The sequence below is a fragment of the Piliocolobus tephrosceles genome, chromosome 11 (assembly GCF_002776525.5).
Source record: "Piliocolobus tephrosceles isolate RC106 chromosome 11, ASM277652v3, whole genome shotgun sequence".
In the NCBI taxonomy this organism is placed as follows: Eukaryota; Metazoa; Chordata; class Mammalia; order Primates; family Cercopithecidae; genus Piliocolobus; species Piliocolobus tephrosceles.
Window position 1 is genome coordinate 125,935,989 of NC_045444.1, and position 11,865 is coordinate 125,947,853.

Here is an 11,865-nt window from a genome sequence, read left to right on the forward strand (position 1 = left end):
GTCCAACCTCGGGACTGGGTGGCACGTGAAGGTGGCCAGGGGGAGACCTCATCTGGGAAGGCACAGCTGGCAGAAGGGAGGGGCTGCCCTGGAAGAGCCCTTGGGTCAGCAACCCAGGCCTCTAGTACTTGGTGACTCGCCCTTTCTGGCAAGAGAATAATGATAAACTTTCAAGTTATCCGGAAGTAAGTTCCATTCTTACTTGTGAGATGACTGAGGGGTAGATGCTGAAATTCTGCCTGGGGTTGGGTTGGTCCTTTCAGTGGGCGGCCAGACCCCAGACTTTGGACTCCACAGGTGAGCTGCAGGGAGGGCCCTCATTCAGCCAGGTGGATGGTGCGAGGAGCCGGGGAGCGCACCTGCTCTGCCCGGGAAAATGGTTTCTCTTCCAGAACAACTCATTCTACAACCTGCACAGAGCTCTGGAGCTGCAGAGAGGGAGCTCGTGGTATCCATGCGTGTGCACACGTCTGTGTCTCTATATATTCATGAATGTGAATGGTATAGAGTCACTGTTCACCGTGGGATAAATGGCAATTTTTAGAAAGCATCTGTTCTGTGTTCTCAACAAGACTCAGGAAACTCCGTGAAAAGAGATGGAGAGCGAGATAACTAAGTGACAGACTAGGATGAAAATGGAATTGGCTGAGGAGTAGCAGGAAGGAACACGCAGGCTGGGCCAGGCGCTGGGGACAGCAGGGGGAGGAAGTTCCACCTGAGTGAAGCTGCGAACTCGGCTTCAAGACCTCACGCTGCTGCAGAAACCTGCTGGGGACGGAGAAGGCAAACCCCAGGCACCGTCGTGGGATGTAGAGGGGAAGGACAAAGAGCAAAATGAAAACGCCCCACGATGGAGAAGACGAGGGGCAAGAAAGATTGGGCATGGAGCACAGGAATGGTCCCTGCAAAGACAGCATCAGAGGGAAGGGAACAAATCCCAGCCACAGCCAGGCAGGCGGGGGAAGCCTCGGAGCTGAAGCAAGCCCTGAGTCTATTATCAACAAAGGTCACGCCAAGGCCCGGGAAACCGTGAAATGATGTGTACACATGTTACACACTCTCATCTCGAGAAGGTTAAAAATACTGAGTATCGTAAATAGTGAGCAGCTATGCGGAAGAGCTGCTATGAGCCTGTTGCCAGCTCAGGTTCCCGTCTTTGCTTTAAACACGTGAATGGTAAAGGTAACTTCTCTGGTCGGTCGCGGTGGCCATGCCTGTAATCCCAGAACTTTGGGAGGCCGAGGTGGGTGATCACCTGAGGTCAGGAGTTTGAATCCAGCCTGGCCAACATGGTGAAACCCCATCTCTACTAAAAATACAAACAAAAATATTAGATGGGTGTGGTGGTGGGTGCCTATAATCCCAGCTACTCGGGAGACTGAGGCATGAGAATTGCTTGAACCCAGAAGGCGGAGTTTGTAGTGAGCTGAACTCGTGCCACTGTACTCCAGTCAGGGCAACAGAGCAAAACTCTGTCTCAATATATATATATATATAAATAAATAAAAAATAAAGATAAAGTCTCTTTAACCATCACCCCGAGCCCCCACCCTTCCATCCTCCCCTGCCTGAAACGCTCTTAGTGTTAGAAACAAATAATGGATTCCGTAGATTTGAAGTTGTGCTCCAGGTCCTGCTGACCGAATAGAAGATCGCTGGATATGAACCCCACACCCTTGCGGCTCCGTCCCTGCCGTCCCCTACACGCCTGTGTCATCGTCATACTTGCTGAGGCTCCGGGGACACCATGTGTGAGGAACCGGCTGTATCTTTTCTCATCCTCCCTTCTTTACCCGCAATGTCCCTCTGCCCCCATTGCGGCTGCCTGGTGAGCTCCTTCTTACCCTCACAGGCCCCTCCGAGGACACCTCCTCCATGAAGCCCTGCCCGATCTCTGACTTGTGCTCACTTCTGAGTCTGACTCCCAGGAGGCCCCGCATACAGGAGTGTAGCTCTCATTAGCCTCCCTATGTGAGGGAGCCTCACATTTGCTGTTCTCGCTTGAGTACTCAATAACTGAATTTGACGGGGTTTTAAATTCCGACGTAGTGTCATTATCCCGGCGCCATAGCATCCATATCTTGGCGCCTTTAGCATCACAGCACACCTTTCCTCGGTTCACCACCTCTGTTGCCAGCGGCCACCAGGGAGGCCCCTTCAGTGCTCAAGCAGCAGCCAAAACGTGTCACTGCAAATTCTTAACAAGGTTCAGGAGGAACCAATGTGGTTGTCTCGAGGGCTTGACGAGCCAGTGCCTTGTTTTTGGAATCTCCATTTTCTTATTATTCCCCTGGAATAAAGCCTTCGCCACAACCCGCAGGGAGCCGCTGCTGTGCGGGAGATGGCAGCCGGCACTTCTGAAAGGACGAAGGGAACGCAGGGCTCGCTGCGCGCAGCAGGGAGTGGGGACAAGGATGGCCTCGTCATATAAAGGGAAAAGAAGTTGAAGATGCTAAAGATAGAAAAAAATTAAGCTGGAGTCATGCTTCCCAAGAGAGGGACAAATTCACTGCTGATTAGCGCTGGCCGAGGAGGCCACGCACCTGTGTGGAAGCTGCAAAGGGCAATCGCGTGGCTCTGGGGTGGGTTTTGAAAAGATCCCAGGTGCGTGAAGTCCCTCAGGTGCTGGGGATGGCCGAGGTGTGGACAGGTGTGTCTAAGCGATCGTGCCCCTTCCTCATGGCCACTGTGTGTGATGGCCCCAACTGGGCCCCACTGCCCCCAGTATGCACCACGCAGGTGCTGCCCTCTGAGATGCTGCCTAGGGAGGCTCCCAGGGACATGCCTGGTGCAGCTTCAGCTGACCCACAGAGGCCCCTGAGGCCCAGCTCCGTGCCAGCAGTTCCAATGTCCCTGTAGCTCATGCACTCACTCCAGGGAGGCCAGAGACCTCTGCGGGGGACACCGAGCTGCAGTGGTGAGAATCATTGTCCAAGCACATGTGGCCGGCAAGCCACAGCGGCCTCAGCCTCAGGCTGGTTGGACACAACTGTGCTGACGGGCAGAGGATGGGGAGGGCGGGGTCTCTGGAGACGGTCAGACCATGGTGGACACCACCCACCGGCAGATGGTCACTTCTGACAGCAGGCCATATGTGTGACCAGGCCTCTTTGCAGCCCAGCATTTGGAGACACTTTTCAGGCCCCCTGGGAGCTTTCTGGGTCTCTCTGAGTGAGGGGCTACGGCCCCTAGGCATCCTCACTGTCTCAGAGGGAGCTGAGGGCCCTCCCAGGGCAGCAGCCTGCAGCAGAAGGCCCTGGGCCAGGAGCCAGACCTGTGACCGCCAGAGTCCCGCACAGAGACCTGTGACATAGAGTCCCCAGTGCCAGGCACACCTCCTCCACAGTCTGATCCTGTCTCCCTCCCTGTAAAACAAAGGGCTGAGTTTTCAGAGTCTCCAAGATACCATGCTCCTTTCAGCTCCATCCCGGTTTTAAAGTGAAAGAACCAGGTCTCATCCAGCCTTGTAGGCAGGTCATGGCAGGACTGGATGGAAGCGGAGGCCCCCAGTCATTTGCCCAAAGCTCCTCAGAGCCTGCGTTTCCTGAACCAGTGACGAGTAGTGGGCACCACCTGTCTGGTCTGCGGGACCCAGTCCTCTGGAGATCCCCCAGCCCAGTGTGCCTGAGGCCGAGGGGGCGGTGGGAAGCTCGGGCCTCCAGCTCCTACAGGGGTGCTCAGAGAGGGAGAACAGGTCTCCAGGGATCTCCTGGACCTCACTCTTACAGCACACGGAGAATCCCCTTTCAGAATAAATCAGTAGCTTCAACTGCTCGTGTGCTGTCGCTGACTGTGTAAACCAGAAAGTGTCTGAGGCAGGTCTCAATCCACTCAGAGGTTTATTTTGCCCAGGTTAAGGACGTGGCCATGAAAAAAGGAACACAAAACCACGGGAACAGTCTGTGATCTGTGCTTTTTCCAAAGAGGATTTCGAGAGTTTCCATATTTGAAGAGGAAAAGGGGGCAGCGAGGGAAAGGGGGAGGGTACGGTCACGTGACTGACCCCTCGCATCACACGTGAAAAGGAGCAGGTAGAGGAACGGGTGATGCATTTGTCCCGCATTTGGTAAGTCAGCACTTTCCATGAGACACAGGAAGCGTAGCAGAGCCACTGTGCAGACCCCTGGCCTCCTCTCTGAGCTCTCTGCTTAAGAACAAGAGAGGCCGGGTGCAGTGGCTCACGCCTGTAATCCCAGCACTTTGGGAGGCAAAGGCGGGTGGATCACGACATCAGGAGTTCAAGACCAGCCTGGCCAAGATGGTGAAACCCCGTCTCTACTAAAAATACAAAAAAATTAGCCGGGTGTGGTGTCCGGTGCCTGTAATCCCAGCTGCTCAGGAGGCTGAGGCAGAGAATTGCTTGAACCTGGGAGGCAGAGGTTGCAGTGAGCCACCGCCCTTCAGCCTGGTGACAGAGCAAGACTCTGCCTCAGAAAAAATAAAAATAAAAAAGAGGGAAGGCGGTTTCTCGCATGACAAAGCTTCCAGCTTTATTTTTCCCTTTGGCACAGTGAACTCGGGTCCTGAGATGTGCCATGATACACACTAAAAAGCAAAATACATCATGACATACCTGAGCCTTCCGGATCAGCCAGAGCAGGTGTTATGTGTTTGCGGCTCTCACCGGCTGCAGCACCACCCTCGTAGCGCATGGTATTAACCTTGCCATGACTTCGTGGTTGCCTTTTTGCCTTTTAAGCCAACTTCCCCCTGCACAGAGCTCCCCGAGAGCACTCAGCAGTCCTTTATTTTATTACCACCCTGCTCTTCTGCCTAATGAGGGAAGCGGAAATTTGCTAATAAGAAACCGACAGTACTGCCCAGCTCCCTGCAGCCCCGGCCCAGGGGACCTGCTTCTGGTCTCGGAGCCCTCACTGGTCCCACCTACTCAGTGAGCAGCAGGCGAGGAAGAGGCACCCAGTGAGCTGGGGTTGGAACCAATCCTGCAGAGCGGGCAGTTAGGAAGTTTTCTCTCTCATCTGTTCTCTGGGGAACTTCTGAGAAGTCGCCATGATGGTTCTCATCTTTGGTTTCTTTACTGGATCCAGAGAGATGTTGGGTCCAAACCACCTACAGAGAGTTACCAGGGATCGTCAGACCTCACTCCCTCAGAGGGGAGGGTGAAAATGGGCAAATCTGGAGACACAGGCCTTTGAAGATGCGGAGAGCCAGACACAAGGGGCTTCTGAGAGACCGCACTCCACGGCCAACTTTTGCTACAACCTCTCCATGTGCCACTTGAACAACATCAAAGCAAAGTCACACAGCATGGGGCACGTGGACAGAGCAGGGGTACATGGGGTGGAGTGGGGCACGTGCAGCAGAGAGGCCACTGCCCAGCCCAAGCCACAGGCTGTGTTCCAGAGGGAGGTGGACTCAGTGTTCAGCCCTGGCTGGTGCTCATCCTCCCACCAGTCCTGGGTAGGGACATGCCCCCCGCCCAGGGGCGCTGCAAGGGGCAGGGGTGGGTCCAGCTACCTTTACATCCCGCTGGCCTTGTCTAAGCAGCAGGGAAAGGGTGGGAGGGCCAACGGAATAAAGCCAGGGTGAAATGCTCCCACTGCTGCGAGATGGAAGGTGCTCCCGGAAGGGACTCGGAAAGGCATCCTCCCCTCACGCCGCCTCCAGGCTGGGTGTCCCTGAGACCAGCGCCCCCAGGCCAGCACCCAGGCCCAGTGTCCACGCCTCCCAGAGGCACTGCTGGACTTTCCGAGGAATGCCGAGAGAGGCCCCTGTATCCCAGCATTTCCCTCCAGGCGCCTCTGAAGCTCCGCCAGGCGATCATGGAGGAGAGCCGCTTGGAAAGCCAGAGCACAAGACGCAAATGCAAGGGTCCTCAGGACCCCGGGGCTGGCAGCTCACAGCAGCTAGGCGCCCTTCTCAAATCCCGCCGGGCTTTGATAAATGCCCTGGACTTCTTCAAACACCCTGTCAGGTGCAGGAATGTTCAGCCCTCCACACACTACCCCGCACCTATCTTTGAAAAGTTATTCTCTGTTTTTGAAGTTACACACGGGGGAAAAATGACACAATCCGTAAAACAGAAAGTAGAAATCCACTCAAGCTTAACCACCTAGAAATGGCTGCGGCTGCCCTGGCTCGGGATTCCTCCGTCTATCAAATTGGAACTGGGAAAGCGAAGTGCTTCCCAGCAGTGCTGGGCCCGCAGCAAGGTGGGGCAGGGGGCAGGCAGCTCTGGGTGCAGCGCTCACGGGGACACACTGGGCAAGAACATGCGAGCTCCCCTCCTTCTTTCCCAAGCATGTTCCAGGGCGATGGCACTGCTGGGAGAGAAGAAAGGCATGGTTGTCCATCTGAATGCACGTTTGCCCTGTACACATGGACATTTTATTCTGAAATCAGCTTTCTTCTATCAACAATCTGTTATAGAAACAGTTCACTATCAACAAGCGGACAGGTACCTCATTGCTTTTAATTAGTGTGTGATCTTTCAGTATGTTTATCAGAGCTTGTGTAGCCAATCTCCATGAATGAGCATTTAGAGAGGTCGTGTTTTTCTCTCTCCCTTTGTTTAATAAATCATTTCCTATGAACATCTTCGTGCATCCCTCGTTTAACCTTGTGCAATTATCGCCTTTACAACAAATAATGATTCAGGCAGAAGCTGCAGCCATCACTCATTACGGTGCTGGTTTCTGAACAGTGTTTTAGATGGTTCTAATGTAAGCTGCTACTAAGCACACAAGAAGACTGTCACCAGCACAGATTTCTTTAATCTTTAATATTTCTCCAGCCAATAGCTAATGTTTAAAACTCTTATTGTTATACTTGTGTTACTTTCTATAATTCTTGGGTGTTTTTCTGTCTTTTTTGTATGCCTGTGCATAGCCTCTTGCCATTTCTTTCTATTGGGATTTTTTCCTAATTTATTTGTAAATATCCTTTGCATAATAGACCTTGTCAATCATGTGTGTGAAAAACACCTTCCCGGTTTTTAAATTTGATTTTCATCCTGGCTGTAGGCGGTTTTTTTTTTTTTTTTCAGCTATTTTACATTTTTATATAGTCATACTTATCAGTATTTTTCAATATGATTTCTGAAGTTGGGAACATACAAAAAAAAAGGCCTCCTGCAATAACTCCAAGTCTTTTCAGCATCATTTGATTCTAGAACATTCACATTTTAGTTTTTAATATTTAATTCTTTGATGGATCTGAATTTACTGAGTTTTAAAGACATGAGATTCACACTGTGTTCTTTCTCCACAGGCCAAGCCATGTGGCTCAAAACGCTTTTCTGAAAAATAGACTCAATCCTTGTCATGTGTCTGAAGAGCCCCTTCCCCTGATGCCAGTCCACCTGTCCGTCCAGCCTGCCCCGTGCATGCTGGGTTCAATGGCAGGAGCTTTAAGGACATTTACTCCTGACCATGTTACTTCCTTGACGTAGCTCCTTTTTACAGTTTTCCTGTTTGAAGTTTATGATTTTCATTTTTCCATTTTAAGGGAAAAGGAATCTTTGAATTTTTATAATAAGCATCATCTTATCTTGTCATTGGAGCAATAGATAAGTACAGAAGTAAATAATGCAGGATACAAAGTACCCTGTAACCCTCTTGCTACCCCAGGAACCAGCCGAGGCACCATCACAGACTCCCAGGAATCCTGGAGCCCATGGACCCTGGACGTTCTCTAAGGGCCCTTCCTGTTCTGCACCCATCCATGGTAGCATCTTCCTTCCTTTAAAGCCAGCTCTGCTCCTCCACCCAAGACCCACCCTGTGTCCTGGAGCCCAGGGCCTTGTGTTCCAACCTCGTGTCTGTGTTTCTGTCTTGGGTCTGTGTAGAGTCTCAAAAGGTGCCCACCACCTCTCTCCTCCCTGTTTGGGCGCTGCTCCCTTACCAGAGTCCGGGCTGGCCTTGGTGACTGACTTGGCCGATGGCAAGTGGTGGGAGTGGCTGGGCAGTGACTAGGCTCCCGCCCTTCCCTCCCCCGGGACAGTCGCACCTGCCATCTCTCGCCGCTCCCTGGCGTGCCCTGCCATCCTGTGGATGGTTTCCTCTGGGGCGGGGGCACTCGACTTGTCAGTGTCTTGTGTTTGGCCCTGGCCCAGTGATCCTGCAGGAAACCAACAAAAGCCATTTCCATCTGGGAGACTTTTCCCTCAGTGCACATCAAATCACCTGGAGTCAGCATCCCCTGTGACTATATAAAATGGGGATAGAGCAAATATGTTTTAACTTAAGGGTTTTAATGAGATCCCAGCTCATTAGGTGTTAATCAGGGCTGTTTGAGAAGGCACCAAGCCACGGCGTGGGAAAGCCTCCTTCACAATCTGCCCTTCACACTTTTTTTTTTAGACAAAATCTCCCCCTGTTGTCCAGGCTAGACTGTAGCAGTGCAATCACAGCTTACTGCAGCCTTGACTTCCCAGGCACAAGTGATCCTCCTGCCTCAGTCTCCAGAGTAGCTTGGACTACAGGCGTACTCCACAATGCTTGGCTAATTATTTTTAAATTTTTTTGCAGAGACAGAGTCTCACTACATTGCCCAGGCTGGTCTTGAACTCCTGGGCTCAAGGGATCCTCCTGCCCTCAGCCTCCCAAAGTGCTGGGATTACAGGCGTGAGCCACCACACCTGGCCCCTTAACTCTTCCATGTCATCTAGAACAGAGCTAGTGGGGCTTCAACAGGCTCACGTGCCCCAGAGACTGTGTTGAAATGAGAATTCTGACCCAGAAGCCGTGGGGTGGGGCCTGAGGGCCTACATTTCTAACAGCCTCCCAAGTGATGCTAATGCTGCTGGTTCCTGGACCACACAGAAGCAAGCTGGGATCTAGATGTGCCTTTGCCTTCAGGGGCAGCAGGGGTGTGAGCGGTGCGCGCTTCCCGGAGAGGCGCCTGTGGAGTTACATTCTGGCAGCACTGTCCTGGTCCTGATGAGATTGCCACTCTCCTGCTTCCTCTCTCCTGTGCTTCTCACCCCTTCGAGTCGGCTCCCCTCCTTCTTCTCTCCTCTCTCCATCCCGTCAGAACTCTTGGCTCCATTGAGAGGTGCTGTCATGAAAGGACTCCCGCTGTTGACTTGAGGGTGGCCCTGGGCCAGGCCGACCCCTCCAGCCCATGTGGCAGGGAGTGGTCAGAATGTCGGTCCTGGCTCCAGCTCTGGCTCCAAGTGGGAACAGATTCCTGCTAGGCCACCTTCTTCATGGACTCCCAGCCTATGCTTGTAGGGCTCCCAAATGGGACCCTCTTACTGATCTCTCAGGGAGCTGCAACCATCCAGGCAACCACGCACCTAGAAAGACCCCATAAAGCCTCATGCAAATGCATAATGAACTCCAAAGTCCAGCAATTAGTGGGTTCATGATAGAAGCCCCACTTCAGGTGCTAAAAAGGTGACTGTAGGCTCAGTCTGTGTCCCAGGAAGATACCCTCAGCTCAGTGCCGTTTAGGAGAAGGACTCCAGTCCCCTCCTGACCCTCCCTCTTGTCAACAAAGACAGGAGCTTCTCAGTAGAGGGTGGGTCTGTGCTTCCTCAGCTCCCCAAGTCCCAGGAGCTGAGCTGGGCTCAGAAGGAACGAAAGCACAGCTCCCGCTTGGCCAGGACGGGGGCTGCTTCTCTCAGCTCCCCTCTGAGCCCAAGAGATCCCCTTAGAGCTCGTCTGAGGGCCTCTGAGCAGAGAGTAGGGCTTACCTCTGTGGGGGTCCAGGTAGGAACCTCGAAGGGAAATGGCCGTGAGGTTGTAAATAGGGCCAGAGGAGTCTGCTCAGAGCCTTCAGCTAAGCGGAGTTGGCATCCATCGCCGCTTTGAACAGGAATCAAGGAATTTCTGATGTTAGGAAAAAGTGAAATGGCTTTAGAATTTGGAAACGTGGAGGCTTTTCTCAGATCTCCTGGCAGTGATATCATAATCCGGTCAGAAGTGAACGATTAATGGACATCCTCCTTAAGCAGAGAGGAATTTCCACGTCACAGCAGAGGCACCTTCTCCCCGCCCCGTGCTGCCGTGGGTTCCAAGCGTTCAAACTCTTCTGTTCCAATGGTCTAATCTTGGCTTTCATCCCTACACCACCCTGCAACTAGAACACGCCCGGCTTAGGGAGGGCGTTAATGGGCACTGCCCACAAGGAGGAACAGTCGTCCTCCTGCCCCACCTGGGACACTCCACGTGCTCCTCCACCTCGTTTTTCCACAGAGAGAAATACTGAGCTAGACAGAGCTGCATGTGGCTCTGCTGACCGATGAGCAACATAGCTTTGGTCTGCGCTGAGCCTGGCGTTTCTATAAAATTGAGGGGCCAGAGAGGAGGAGCTCAGGAGAGCAGAGTGAGTGTGAAAGCTTTGCCTTTTGTGTTGTGCCTTTTGTACCTCCTTTCACGAGGACACCAACAGCAAGTTCCTGTATGACACGCCTTCACGGATGATAGCTGCAGGTCTGTCCCATCATGGCACGCACACGGGAATCCACAGCTGCCCCAACCCTAAAGCGTCCTGCGTTCGAGGACAGTCAGGGGCCCTTGCATTTTCCATGTTTTGTTTCCTTGTACTCTTTCTTATCTTTTTTTAATCCTAGCAGCAGCTCCCAAATGTTGCTGCTGTAAAAAGCCCTCCCTTGGAGCTGTGTCCCATCTGCTGTGCTTCAGGAGAGCAGGTAAAAGCACATGTGTTTACTTTGTGTGTGGAGCGGAAAGAGTGGGCTCCAGGGAGGGTCTTCAGGGCCCAGCTTCCCAGTCACATGCGGGAGTTTAGTGCCTGGGGAACCCTTTGCTTTTGCGTCTTGGTTCTTGGCGGTGCTCATAGGAAAAGGTATTCCAGCGTGGCCACGTGTTTCTGTCCTGTTGTTATCAGCGCCCTCGCCTAGAGTGATGACAGACATCCACAAATGTCATTTCTGGAAATGACCCTGAAAACCAGGGTAAATTCCGTCCCAAACACACAGACGCAGTCACACACACATCACTCAAAACTCCAAAATCAATGACACACAAAAATATACGTTACAATGGTTCTTTTGAGTGCATTGCCATGTTTTAGCCCCTTTTGCACTCCCAAGAACTCCCAAAATAAGGCATACATCCATGGACCCCCGGGGATGCTTCTACCAGAGGGACGTCAACCTTGGCTTCGGACATCTTTGGCGCGTCTGTGCCACACACCCTGGCATCCCATTCTCCTGCCATGTCCATCCTTGACTGTCCAAACAAGAGCTCCCCATTTTCCAGTCAAGGAGATGGAGGCAGATAAATGTTAAGTGAACGTTGCAAACAATTGGCAACAATTTTCTGAATGAATGTGAAGGGCTCTGAATTCTTAAAACTGTGTGGGCCTGGCCTTGCCACATTGTCTCCAGGCCATCCAGGGCCCAGGGCGGCCGTCACTGCTGCATGCTCAGGCACATCTCAAGGGAAGGCCGGGCTGCTCAGGGCCCATGCTGAGGCCAACACATCATCCCCACAGGCCCGGGTGACGGGTACCTTCAGCTGCTGGAGGAGCCCTGCCATTCCCAGGAGGAGGGCGTCAGATCTGCCACCAGCACATGCAGAGCATCCTTCCCAGGCACCGATGGCACCTGCTTTCCGAGTGCCTCTCCGAACCTGTGTCCCTCTCTCACATTCCCCGCCCCTGTCCACGGTCCTGCACGCTCCACTCAGGCTTGGCCTGAACTCCCCTTCTCATAGGCCTTCCCTGGACACCTTTTTTTGAGACTGAGTCTCACTCTGTAGCCAGGCTGGAGTGCAGTGACGCGATCTCTACTCACTGCGAGTTCCACCTCCCGGGTTCAAGAGATTCTCCTGCCTCAGCCTCCCAAGTAGCTGGGATTACAGGTGCCCGCCACCACGACTGGCTAATTTTTGTGTTTTTAGTGGAGACCGGATTTCACCGTATTGGCCAGGCTGGTCT